The sequence below is a fragment of the Mauremys reevesii genome, linkage group 2 (genome assembly GCF_016161935.1).
Source record: "Mauremys reevesii isolate NIE-2019 linkage group 2, ASM1616193v1, whole genome shotgun sequence".
Classification (NCBI taxonomy): domain Eukaryota; kingdom Metazoa; phylum Chordata; order Testudines; family Geoemydidae; genus Mauremys; species Mauremys reevesii.
The window spans coordinates 287,745,079-287,758,523 of NC_052624.1; the positions used below are offsets into that span (position 1 = coordinate 287,745,079).

Consider the following 13,445-nt stretch of genomic DNA (forward strand, 5'->3'; position numbering starts at 1 on the left):
CTGAGACTCAGTGCTGCTGTTTGTTTGTTTTTAGTACTGTGTAGATGTAAGCTCAGAGTATAGTAGAAGATCCACCATTAACCCTTGACAGGCATTTAGAATTTGCCAACCTACAGAAGTTGCCCAATATAATGTTTTTAAGGAGGTAAATACTAATAGGAACTGTATGATCATGGGAGACTTTCACTTCCCGGATATAGATTGGGGAACAAATGCTAGAAATAATAATAGGGCTCAGCTTTTCCTAGACGTGATAGCTGATGAATTCCTTCATCAAGTAGTAGCTGAACCGACGAGGGAGGATGCCATTTTAGATTTGGTTTTGGTGAGTAGTGAGGACCTTGTTGAGGAAATGGTTGTAGGGGACAACCTTGGCTCGAGTGATCATGAGGTAATTCGGTTCAAAATAAATGGAAGGATAAACAAAATTGCATCTGAGACTAAGGTTTATGATTTCAAAAGGGCTAACTTTACTAAATTAAGGCGACTAGTTAGGGAAGTGGATTGGACTAACATATTTAGGGATCTAAAGGCGGAAGACGCCTGGGATTATTTCAGGTTGAAGTTGCAGGAGCTGTCAGAGGCCTGTATCCCGAGAAAGGGAAAACAGTCCTTAGGTAGCAGTTTTAGACCGAGCTGGATGAGCAAGCGTCTCAGAGGGGTGATTAAGAAAAAACAGAAAGCGTACAAGGAGTGGAAGATGGGAGGGATCAGCAAAGAAACCTACCTTATTGAGGTCAGAGGGTGTAGGGATGCAGTGAGAAAGGCCAAAAGCCGGGTAGAGATGGACCTTGCGAAGGGAATTAAAACCAATAGTAAAAGGTTTTTTAGCCATATAAATAGGAAGAAAACCAAGAAAGAAGAAGTGGGACCGCTTAAAACTGTAAACGGAGTGGAGATTAAGGATAAGCTAGGCATGGCACAATATCTAAACGAATATTTTGCCTCGGTCTTTAATGAGGCTAATGAAGGGCTTAGGAATAGTGGCAGAGTGACTGATGGGAATGAAGGTGCGGGGTTGGAAATTACAGTATCCGAGGTAGAAGCCAAACTTGAACAGCTTAACAGTAGTAAATCCGGCGGCCCGGATAATCTTCATCCTAGAATATTAAAGGAATTGGCGAGTGAAATTGCAAGCCCGTTAGTGATAATTTTTAACGAATCTCTAAACTCGGGGGTTGTACCGTTTGACTGGAGATTAGCTAATATAGTTCCTATTTTCAAGAAGGGAAAAAAAAGTGACCCAGGTAACTACAGGCCTGTTAGTTTAAGCTGTCATGGGATAAAAGGAAAGGTCCTTTCATGGATTGAGAACTGGTTAAAGGACAGGGAACAAAGGGTAGGAATTAATGGTAAATTCTCAGAATGGAGAGGGGTAACTAGTGGTGTTCCCCAAGGGTCAGTCCTAGGACCAATCCTATTCAATTTATTCATAAATGATCTGGAGAAAGGGGTAAACAGTGAGGTGGCAAAGTTTGCAGATGATACTAAACTGCTCAAGATAGTTAAGACCAAAGCAGATTGTGAAGAACTTCAAAAAGATCTCACAAAACTAAGTGATTGGGCAACAAAATGGCAAATGAAATTTAATGTGGATAAATGTAAAGTAATGCACATTGGAAAAAATAACCCCAACTATACATACAACATGATGGGGGCTAATTTAGCTACAACGAGTCAGGAAAAAGATCTTGGAGTTATCGTGGATAGTTCTCTGAAGATGTCATGCAGTGTGCAGCGGCACTCAAAAAAACAAACAGGATGTTAGGAATCATTAAAAAGGGTATAGAGAATAAGACAGAGAATATCTTATTGCCCTTATATAAATCCATGGTACGCCCACATCTCGAATACTGTGTACAGATGTGCTCTCCTCACCTCAAAATGATATTCTAGCACTAGAAAAGGTTCAGAAAAGAGCAACTAAAATGATTAGGGGTTTAGAGAAGGTCCCATATGAGGAAAGATTAAAGAGGCTAGGACTCTTCAGTTTGGAAAAGAGAAGACTAAGGGGACATGATAGAGGTATATAAAATCATGAGTGATGTTGAGAAAGTGGATAAGGAAAAGTTATTTACTTATTCACATAATATAAGAACTAGGGGTCACCAAATGAAATTAATAGGCAGCAGGTTTAAAACAAATAAAAGGAAGTTCTTCTTCACGCAGCGCACAGTCAACTTGTGGAACTCCTTACCTGAGGAGGTTGTGAAGGCTAGGACTATAACAATGTTTAAAAGGGGACTGGATAAATTCATGGTGGCTAAGTCCATAAATGGCTATTAGCCAGGATGGGTAAGAATGGTGTCCCTAGCCTCTGTTCGTCAGAGGATGGAGATGGATGGCAGGAGAGAGATCATTTGATCATTGCCTGTTAGGTTCACTCCCTCAGGGGCACCTGGCATTGGCCACTGTCGGTAGACAGATACTGGGCTAGATGGACCTTTGGTCTGACCCGGTACGGCCTTTCTTATGTTCTTATGTTCTTATGTTCTTATCTGTAGTATGTAAAGTCATGGAAAAAATATTAAAGGAGAGAGTAGTTACGGACCTTCAGGTCAATGGCAATTGGGACAAATTACAACATGGTTTTACGAAAGGTAGATCGTGCCAAACCAACCTGATCTCCTTCTTTGAGAAAGTAACAGATTTTTTAGATAAGGGAAATGCGGTGGATCTAATATAACTTGATTTCAGTAAGGCGTTTGATACGGTACCGCATGAAGAATTACTGGTTAAATTGGAAAAGATGGGGATCGAAATGAAAATCCAGAGGTGGATAAGGAACTGGTTAAAGGGGAGACTGCAGTGGGTCGTATTGAAAGGTGATCTGTCGGGTTGGAGGGAGGTTACCAGTGGAGTTCCTCAAGGTTCGGTTTTGGGTCCGATCTTATTCAATCTATTTATCACTGACCTCGGAACCAAAAGTAGGAGTGGGCTGATAAAGTTTGCGGATGACACGAAGTTGGGAGGTATTGCCAATTCGGAGAAGGATTGGGATATCCTTCAGGGAGATTTGGATGACCTTGTAAACTGGAGTATTAGTAATAGGATGAAATTCAATAGTGAGAAGTGTAAGGTTATGCATTTAGGGATGACTAACAGGAATTTTAGTTATAAGCTGGGGATGCACCAGTTGGAAGTAACGGAAGAGGAGAAGGACCTCGGAGTCCTGGTTGATCGCAGGATGACTATGAGTTGGCAATGTGATGTGGCCGTTAAAAAAACTAATGCGGTCTTGGGATGCATTAGGCGAGGTATTTCTAGTAGAGATAAGGAGGTGCTAGTCCCGTTATACAAGGCGTTGGTGAGACCTCATTTGGAGTACTGTGTGCAGTTTTGGTCTCCCATGTTTAAGAAGGATGAATTCAAACTGGAACGGGTACAAAGAAGGGCCACTAGAATGATCCGAGGAATGGAAAGCCTGTCGTATGAAAGGAGACTTGAGGAGCTCGGTTTGTTTTCCTTAACCAAAAGAAGGTTGAGAGGAGATATGATTGCTCTCTTTAAATATATCAGAGGGATAAATACCAGGGAGGGAGAGGAATTATTTCAGCTCAGTACTAATGTGGACACGAGAACAAATGGATATAAATTGGCAGTCGGGAAGTTTAGGCTTGCAATTAGACGAAGGTTTCTAACCATCAGGGGAGTGAAATTCTGGAACAGCCTACCGAGGGAAACAGTGGGGGCGAAGGACCTCTCTGGCTTTAAGATTAAGCTTGATAAGTTTATGGAGGGAATGGTTTGATAGGATAACGTGATTTAGTCAATAGGTCAATAACGTGCGACCACTGGTAATTAGTACCGAGGGTCAATGTTGGGATATTGAAAGTCTTTTTCCTGAGTGTCTGGCTGGAGAGTCTTGCCCGCATGCTCGGGGTTCAGCTGACCGCCATATTTGGGGTCGGGAAGGAATTTTCCTCCAGGGTATATTGGCAGTGGCCCTAGAGGTTTTTCGCCTTCCTCCGCAGCATGGGGCAGGGGTCGCTTGCTGGAGGATTATCTGCTACTTGAAGTCTTTAAATCAGGATTTGGGGACTTCAACAGCTGAGTCAAGGGAGAGAATTATTTCAGGAGTGGGTGGGTCAGCTTTTGTGGCCTGCATCTTGCGGGAGGTCAGACTAGATGATCATAATGGTCCCTTCTGATCTTAAGTTCTATGATTCTATGATTCTATAGAATGACACTTATGGAGGGTAGACAGTGCTCTGACACTGCAGCTATAATTGAGAATCCAAAATACCATGTTGGGAGCAGAGGGGGGAAGAGAGAGAGGAGGAAAAAAAGCACACACAACTCAAAGTCTAAATCCAGCAAAACCAGCACATGGTGCTGCATACCCTGTGGCAATAAGTACAAGTTAAGACTGTGCCTGGAATGTGGGAACAAAGGCAAAAAGTGAATGGTTTACATCACTCTGCAAGAGTTTGCAAGCACTAGCAGAGAGTGCACAGCATGAGCAAAGAGGACAACAGCACCATTAGCTCAGAGGATTCTTCATAGGAGCAATGGAGACCACTGCAGCAGATGATTGGACTGTCAACCTGGAAGCAAATGGGACATTACTTTTGAGTTGTACACTGATACACAAGCCAGTGTCTTGCCAGAAACACTGTTAGTCACTGGAAGATAAAGCTACAGTAGCAGGTAACCTCAGGGCTTCCAGCGGTGTGCTGATTCCCACTACGTGTGTACGTGAATTAAATGTACAGGTAAATAACAAACTATCTTTTCCAATTTTGTATGTAGTATAGTTGTAGCCGTGTCAGTCCCAGGATATTAGAGATAAGGTTGGTGAGGTAATATTTTTTATTGGACTTGTTTCTCCCACCAACAGATGTTGGTCCAATAAAAGATATCACCTCACCCTCTTTGTCTCTCTTTTCCAATTTGTAACAGTACCAGGGAAAAGTGTACCTATTATTGAATTAAAAGTATGTCAAGCCATTGGTCTCATCAAGAAGATGCACTCAGGGAGGATCAGGGAACCAAAACAATTGAGGAAGAGTTTGAAAATGTTTCTCAGGGAATAGGGAAGATCTCAAAGTACAAAAAAAAAAAAAATTTAAAAAAGGGGGGGGGCGCCCAACCATCTCACAATTAACGCCCCTAACATGTTAAAAAGGGAACATTTTCCACTATCTACAAGGGGAGAAATTTTGGAGAAGATGGTTGATGCTAAATATTATTTTTTTGTTAAACTCTTGAGGTATGCATCAGCAGGGTTCTGGCAAAGCCCATTGGAAAACAAAGCACATTTGTGCACATTCAGTACCCCCTTTGGGAGACACTGTTTCTGCAGACTGCCATTTGGGTTATGTTCAACACCCAGTGTGTTTCACCAGAAAATACAACAATTTTTTTATCCTATGGAGGATATTAAGGTTTACATAGATGACATTTTCATCGGGGAGGAGCGTGGAGTAAGGGATCCAAAACAATAGAAGAGCATGACCAGAGGCTCCACACATCTTTGTCTAGAGCTGATGGGCTGAACAAAAATGTAAATTCTGTGCAACAGAAATAACAAACCTGGAAGAGAAGTTAACACAGAAAGGTTGAGGCCATCAACAACATGCCTACCCCAGTGGACAAGGAAGGAATTCAGAGACTCCTTGGAATCCTGAACTATGTGGGGAAATTTATACCTACTTTAGCTGCCCAAACCAGCAACCTGAGCTGTATTATGCAAAGCTGTCCAATGAACATGGGATGCAAATCTTAATATAGGGAAACTGAAGGAATTAGAGATGGGGTGGGCAAACTTTTTGGCCTGAGGGCCACATGTGGATATGGAAATTGTATGGTGGGCCATGGATGCTCACAAAATTGGGGATTGGGGTGCGGAAGGAGGTGAGAGCTCCGGCTGTGGGTGCGGGCTCTGGGGTGGGGCCAGAAATAAGGAGTTCAGGATGCAAGAGGGGGCTCCAGGCTGCGGCAAAGGTTGGTGTGTGGGGTGGGTGGATAAGGGCTCTGGCTGGGGGTGCGGGCTCTGGGGTGGGGCCAGAAATAAGGAGTTCAGGATGCAAGAGGGGGCTCCAGGCTGCGGCAAAGGTTGGTGTGCGGGGTGGGTGGATAAGGGCTCTGGCTGGGGGTGCGGGCTCTGGGGTGGGCTGGGGATGAGGGGTGTACGAGGGTGCTCTGGGCTGGGACCAAGGAGTTTGGAGAGTAGGAGGGGGATCAGGGCTGGGGCAGGGGGGTTGGGCAGCGTTTACCTCAAGCAGCTCATGGAAGCAGCGGCATGTCCCCCCTCTGGCTCCTATGCGGAGGCGCAGCCAGGCAGCTCTGCGCATTGCCCTGTCCGCAGGCACTGCCCCTGAAGCTCCCATTGTCCTTGGTTCCCGGCCAATGGGAGCTGCGGGGGGGGAGGGGGGGGGGAGAGTGGCGCTTGGGGTGGAGGAAGCGTGTGGAGCCCTGTAGCTGCCCCTATGCCTAGGAGCTGGAGGGGAGACATGCTGCTGCTTCTGGGAGCTGTATGGAGCCATGGCATGCACAGAGCGGGGCAAGCCCCCGCCCCCACTCCCTGGTGGGAGCTCAAGGACCAGATTAAAAGGTCTGATGGGCTGGACGTGCCCCATGAGCCGTAGTTTGAGCACCCCTGATTTAGAGGACCAAGTTCTGATGTACCGTGACAGTAAGCACAAAACTAAGCTGTCCCCAGATGTTGCCAAGGAAGATATTGGCACATGACAGTATGGTCAAAATTGGAGACCAGTGGCTTATGCACCATGGGGATTAACAAAAACTGAGTGTTAATATGCTCAAATACAGAAGAAAGCTTTGGCCTTAGTCCATGGGTATAAAAAGTTTAACATATTTATGTGAGGTCTGTGTTATGTGAAACAAACCATAGTCCACTTATTGCCAGTGCTAAAAGGGGTCAGGCAACCCCCACCCCTGCCCCAGAATACACAGATTATTTTTTCAACTACAAATGTATGATTTGTAAATTGAATACAAACCTGGGAGAAATTTGATGGTTTCTCTAGAGCATTTGACAAAAGTGCAATGGAACAAACTCCAGATTTTGTACATGTGCAACACCAACAGACCCCTGTCATGAATGGGCAGGGTTGAACCTGGGACCTCTGGAGCTTAGTGCATGAGCCTCTACAGCATGAGCTAAAAGCCAACTGGCTCTTAGCTAGGGCTGTAGAGCAGACTCATTTTCTCTCTCTCTCTCTCTCTAAGTGGTCTTGGTGCCACTCGATGGGACAGAACACCACACCCAGAAGGTGTGTGTTACACCTGGAAATCAGGCTCTTTCTGCCATCCCCTTCCAACAGCTCAGGAATCTTTTCCAGGCTTCCTTGACTGTTCCTGCTGTTGCTGGAGGTGGCATGCTGTGCCCCTAGCCATCAGGCCCAGCAGACAGGCCCAGCTTGTCAGCATGGAAAACAGCGGCTTAACTGAAAGTCACTGCAGCACCAGCCAGTCCTAGTGCTGACTCCCTTGCTGACACATCGGCTTTCTGACTCCCTTGCTGACACACTTGCTTTCTGTCGGCCTCAGGGACACATTCCTGCTTGCAGCTCCCTCCAGGATCTCCAGCATCACACCCTGCATTCAGCCTCCACCATCCTCACAGGACAGAGCAGTCATCCTGCATTAATAACAGCTGAGGCCAGCAGTACAGAAGACAGAGTATCCAGTGTACATGCAGCAAGAGGATACTCTCCTATTGCATAGACATACAGTGAAGGACAGCGCCATTCTACAGATTATTTGTACTCTAGAGGTCCCAGTCAAGGCCCCAGTATGCTGTGTGCGGCACAGAGTAAAGACTATCCCCTGTCCTAGAGACAAGACTGACAGAAATAGACCAGAAGTAATAGCCAGGCAACACTTATACAACATGTCACAAGTAGAGAGTTAGTTCTATCTCCCCTCGCAAACCAGTGCACCATCGCTGACAACAAGCCCCAGCCAACCTGACACACTACTTGCTGCTCTGAGTCAGGCTGGAAGAAACGCTCTTCACACACACAAACCTGACAGTAAAACACTCCAGACACCCATCAGATAACATGCATACCTGAGCCATTTGTGACAAAGTGAAGATGATGCTCTCATGATGGATGGCTCTGTGGATGAAGGGAAAGCAGTGGACGTATTATTCCTTGACTTTAGAAAAGCTTTTGATACGGTCTCCCACAGTATTCTTGCCAGCAAGTTAAAGAAGTATGGGCTGGATGAATGGACTATAAGGTGCATAGAAAGCTAGCTAGATCAATGGGCTCAACGGGTAGTGAGCAATGGCTCCATGTCCAGTTGGCAGCCGGTATCAAGCAGAGTGCCCCAAGGGTCAGTCCTGGGGCCAGTTTTGTTCAATATCTTCATTAATGATCTGGAGGATGGTGTGGATTGCACCCTCAGCAAGTTTGCGGATGACACTAAACTGGGAGGAGTGGTAGATACGCTGGAGGGTAGGGATAGGATACAGGGGGAAGTGATGTTGCCTCTGTAGATGGCATTAGTGAGAACATTTCTGGAATACTGCGTTCTGTTCTCGTGTCAACACTTCAAAAGAGATGTTGAAAAATAGATAGGGTTCAGAAAAGATGCACAAGAACAATATGAGGTCTGGAAGACAACTCCTAGAATCATAGAATACCAGGGTTGGAAGGGACCTCAGGAGGTCATCTAGTCCAACCCTCCGCTCAAAGCAGGACCAACCCCCAGACAGATTTTTACCCCAGTTCCTTAAAATGGCCCCCTGAAGGATTGAGCTCACAACTCTGGGTTTAACAGGCCAGTGCTCAAACCACTGAGCTATCCCTCTATTAGTTTAGCCAAGAGAAGGCTAAGAGTTGATTTGATCATGGTCTAACACATGCCTTCAGGATGAAAAAATTTCTTTTAGTAGAGAGCTCTTTAAAGCAGAAAAAGGCAGAAAGAAATCCAATGGTTGGCAACTAAAGCCAGACTAGAAATTCAGACTAGAAATAAGGGGCAGATTTTAACAGTGTTACCAAATTTGCCCATTACTTTGCGGTATGCTCATTTATTAGGGTTACTCTTCGGGGGATGGGTGGGGGGGTGTTCTGTAATTCTATCAATGTACTGCTTGTGTCACTTGTGTTCTCATACAGAGCTCTGTTTCTCCCTGCTGCAAGTTCCCTCCCAATGGAGCGATCCTGCAGGACCTAGGTTCCCCAGGGCTGGGTTCTTCCAGCCCCAGAATCTCTCTCTCTCTCTCTCTCACCCCCCCCCCCCCGAGAGGACCGGGTTAATCAGCACTCCCAATCTGACCCCTTATATGTCCCTGGACTGAGTAAGCTGGGTCAAGCAGCATTCCCAAGCTGTCACCCTTATCTGCCATGGGCACCGCACCAGAATAGAGCATGCCTGAGAAGGCTGGGTCGAGCAGCACTTTCAATCTGCCACCCTCATATGCCCCTGGACTCAGCAGACTGGGTGGAGCAGCACTTTCAAGCTGCCACTCTCATATGTCCCAGGTTCAGCACATCGCTATCCCCACTTTCATGTTACAATTGTTCTGGCAATAACCCACTTGATGAACAAACTCCACAGGATTTTTGGGCGTAGTTCCTATTGTCTAGCCTGAACAAAACAACTTTGGTATACTCCCTTGAGCCATCAGTTTATACATAAACAAATCTAGTGTTCTCCCTTGAACCATTGTTGTTTCTCTACAAAACCCCCTACCCACGCTCAAGTAAGTGTTCTGATGCCTGGATCCAAAATCTGCATCAGTTCCATTGGCACTTCATCTTCTCCTGACTGATCATGCTGGGGGCTCTGCCTGTCTCCAGCACTCCTTGTTCTGTCATCTTCTACCACTGAGAACAGTCTAGATCCATCCTCTTTGGAACCCCCTTTCAGGTAGTTGAAAGCAGCTATCAAATCCCCCCTCATTCTTCTCTTCTGCAGACTAAACAATCCCAGTTCCCTCAGCCTCTCCTCGTAGGTCATGTGTTCCAGCCCCCTAATCATTTTTGTTTCCCTCCGCTGGACTCTTTCCAATTTTTCCACATCCTTCTTGTAGTGTGGGGCCCAAAACTGGACACAGTACTCCAGATGAGGCCTCACCAATGTCGAATAGAGGAGAATGATCATGTCCCTCGATCTGCTAACAATACCCCTACTTATACAGCCTAAAATGCCATTAGCCTTCTTGGCAACAAGGGCACACTGTTGACTCATATCCAGCTTCTCGTCCATTGTAACCCCTAGGTCCTTTTCTGCAGAACTGCTTCCTAGCCATTTAGTCCCTAGTCTGTAACAGTGAATGGGATTCTTCCGTCCTAAGTGCAGGACTCTGCATTTGTCCTTATTGAACCTCATCAGATTTCTTTTGGCCCAGTCCTCTAATTTGTCTAGGTCCCTCTGTATCCTATCCCTACCCTCCAGCGTATCTACCACTCCTCCCAGTTTAGTGTCATCTGCAAACTTGCTGAGGGTGCAATCCACGCCATCCTCCAGATCATTAATGAAGATATTGAACAAAATCGGCCCCAGGACCGACCCTTGGGGCACTCCGCTTGAAACTGGCTGCCAACTAGACATGGAGCCTTTGATCACTACCCGTTGAGCCCGACGATCTAGCCAGCTTTCTATCCACCTTATAGTCCATTCATCCAGCACATACTTCTTTAACTTGCCGGCAAGAATACCGTTGGAGACTGTATCAAAAGCTTTGCTAAAGTCAAGGAATAACACATCCACTGCTTTCCCTCTATCCACAGAGCCAGTTATCTCCTCATAGAAGGCCATTAGGTTAGTCATGAATCCATGCTGACTATTCCTGATCACTTTCCTCTCCTCAAAGTGTTTCAGAATTGATTCCTTGAGGACCTGCTCCATGATTTTTCCAGGGACTGAGGTGAGGCTGACTGGCCTGTATTTCCCTGGATCCTCCTTCTTCCCTTTTTTAAAGATGGGCACTACATTAGCCTTTTTCCAGTCATCCGGGACCTCCCCCAATCGCCATGACTTTTCAAAGATAATGGCCAATGACTCTGCAATCACATCCGCCAACTCCTTTAGCACCCTCGGATGCAGCGCATACAGCCCCATGGACTTGTGCTCGTCCAGCTTTTCTAAATAGTCCCGAACCACTTCTTTCTCCACAGAGGGCTGGTTGCCTTCTCCCCATACTGTACTGCCCAGTGCAGCAGTCTGGGAGCTGACCTTGTTTGTGAAGACAGAGGCAAAAAAATCATTGAGTACATTAGCTTTTTCCACATCCTCTGTCACTAGGTTGCCTCCGTCATTCAGTAAGGAGCCCACACTTCCCTTGACTTTCTTCTTGTTGCTAACATACCTGAAGAAACCCTTCTTGTTACTCTTAACATCTCTTGCTAGCTGCAACTCCAAGTGTGATTTGGCCTTCCTGATTTCATTCCTGCATGCCTGAGCAATATTTTTATACTCCTCCCTGGTCATTTGTCCAAGCTTCCACTTCTTGTAAGCTTCTTTTTTGTGTTGCCATATTTACTATTCTTTCTACACATCGGGATGTTTTTTTCCTGCAACCTCAATAAGGATTCTTTAAAATACAGCCAGCTCTTCTAGACTCCTTTCCCCCTCATGTGTATCCAATAAAGGATTTATTACTAGAACTGGTCTGATAACTGCTGAGCTGGAGGTGGGCAGGCGGGTTCATTGACATCTGGAGCAGAGATCCCCCATCATGCAGTGCTTCCCTGCTTTTCCGTGCAGTTTTTGCCTTGGAATCTCTGTTCTCCATTCTGTATGCTAATGGAGATGCTTCCTTGTCCCATCTTCGATGCAAATGAGCCTAGAGGAGTTTCCTTAATCCTGTCACCTTTGTCCCAGGGGTTTAGGTGTGTCTCTCACTGCCTTTTCATTGCTTTTTGTAAGTTTTTTCTTGTGATTGGTTTTGGTTCAAGCAGAGGCTATGGGGGTGGGGGGGGGAGGTCTTTCATGGGTCAGACAGGCTGGGTATTGTGCCTGGGTTTCCCCAAGAACACAGAGCTGATAGGTAACAACAGTGAGGGTAATTAACCATCAGAACAATTTACCAAAGGCTGTGGGGAATTCTCCATCACCTGGAGTCTGTACATCAAGACTGGATCTTTCTAGAAGAGCTGCTCTACCTCAGCCAGGAGTTATTTGGCTTGAAGCATGAATCCCTGGGTGAAGTTCTCTGGCCTTTATTAAGCTGAAGTTCAGCCTAGATGATCAGAATAGTTTTTTTCTGCCCTCCCACTCCCAAGTCTGTCTAGGACATATAACATTCTGAGCCACACTCATCCAGCCATTGACATCTGCACACCTGACAGTAAGAGGACATCCCCAGCATACACAAAACACAAGAGAGACACCCTGCACCCAGCACTAGATTAGGCAATCGTGATGCCTAGAAACACCACGACAGAGTTCCCTGTGGCTTCATCCCTGCAGCACTATAGCCCCACTCTCACAGTAATAAGGGTCCCCTCACCTTTCCCAGATTGGCAAGGGCTATACTCTGGGTCCCCAATCTCCTCTCCCTCCAGGAGCAGCAGATCTGAAACACTCCACCCCCCCTTTATAAGCAGCATGGGATCCCTCTCCCTTAGGAGAAAGGGAGGGCAGCCAAAACTCCCACAGTACTTACCTCAGCTACAGGGGTGTCTCTGATTGGGTGGGTGGCCCAAGCCCTCTTTACTCTTCTCTTATTACAGAGAGTTCTCTGCTGGCCATTGACAAGGCCCCTGGAACAGTGGGGCTGGGAGTTACTGCTCCAGTGAGAATCATGGGCTAGTTCCACCCTCTCAGAGTCAGGCTCCAGATGCTCTGCAGCACACATAGGCATGTCACTAGTTTAGTTGTCTTTCAGTTACATTTCAAAGCTTTTTGTCCCAACCCAAAGCACAAGCAAGACCACACACACATGCCAGCACTCTCTCAGACTCAAAGATACAGATATACAAGGCAGACAGCAAGACAACATTCCATTCACCCACATACTAAGAGACAGCGATAATGCACACACACACCACTACACACCAAACTAGTCTATACTATGATTAGGATAACTGTCCCATACCATAAAGATAAACAAGGAACTTAAACTTAGGATCTTCTAACCATCAGCAGAAATTGTGACCCAGACAGACAAAAGTGTGTGCGAATTACACAGACTCCAACATCAAGTAAAGTCCTAATGTAACTCACAACATCAACAAACCACCACCTCCATACAGCTAGGCTAGAGCAGAGAAGGCAAAACAGGCCTGCAAAAAAAGGAAACCTGATTTCAACTTCAGGAGCACAGGAGGGAAAAAAAACACAACAGGGAAAATTCCTAAAGAGAACCTAAGCTAATGGGCAACTAACCAGTGAGGAAGGTAGGAAAAAAAGCTTCCAACAACCATAATCCAAGATCCTGCCCTAAGGTCTGGCTTTATTCTTAAATAAAAGTTTCAGAAGAAGAGTAAATAAAGTGTGAAGGCTGGGTACTAACCTGAGCT

General features: G+C 45.9%; 1 protein-coding gene across 5 annotated transcripts in view; it reads left to right on the forward strand.

Annotated features, from left to right (window-relative positions):
- Nucleotides 1–13,445, forward strand: part of FAM83H (family with sequence similarity 83 member H) — a 53,709-nt gene that overhangs the window by 31,121 nt on the left and 9,143 nt on the right. Inside the window, exon 1 of one of the 5 annotated variants that reach the window (XM_039527465.1) lies at nt 4,255–4,715. The exons of the other annotated variants lie outside the window; for them this stretch is intronic. The gene's annotated coding sequence lies outside the window, so the exon portion shown is untranslated. Of the gene's footprint in view, nt 1–4,254; nt 4,716–13,445 lie in introns of those variants that run through there. 5 annotated transcript variants of the gene reach the window in all.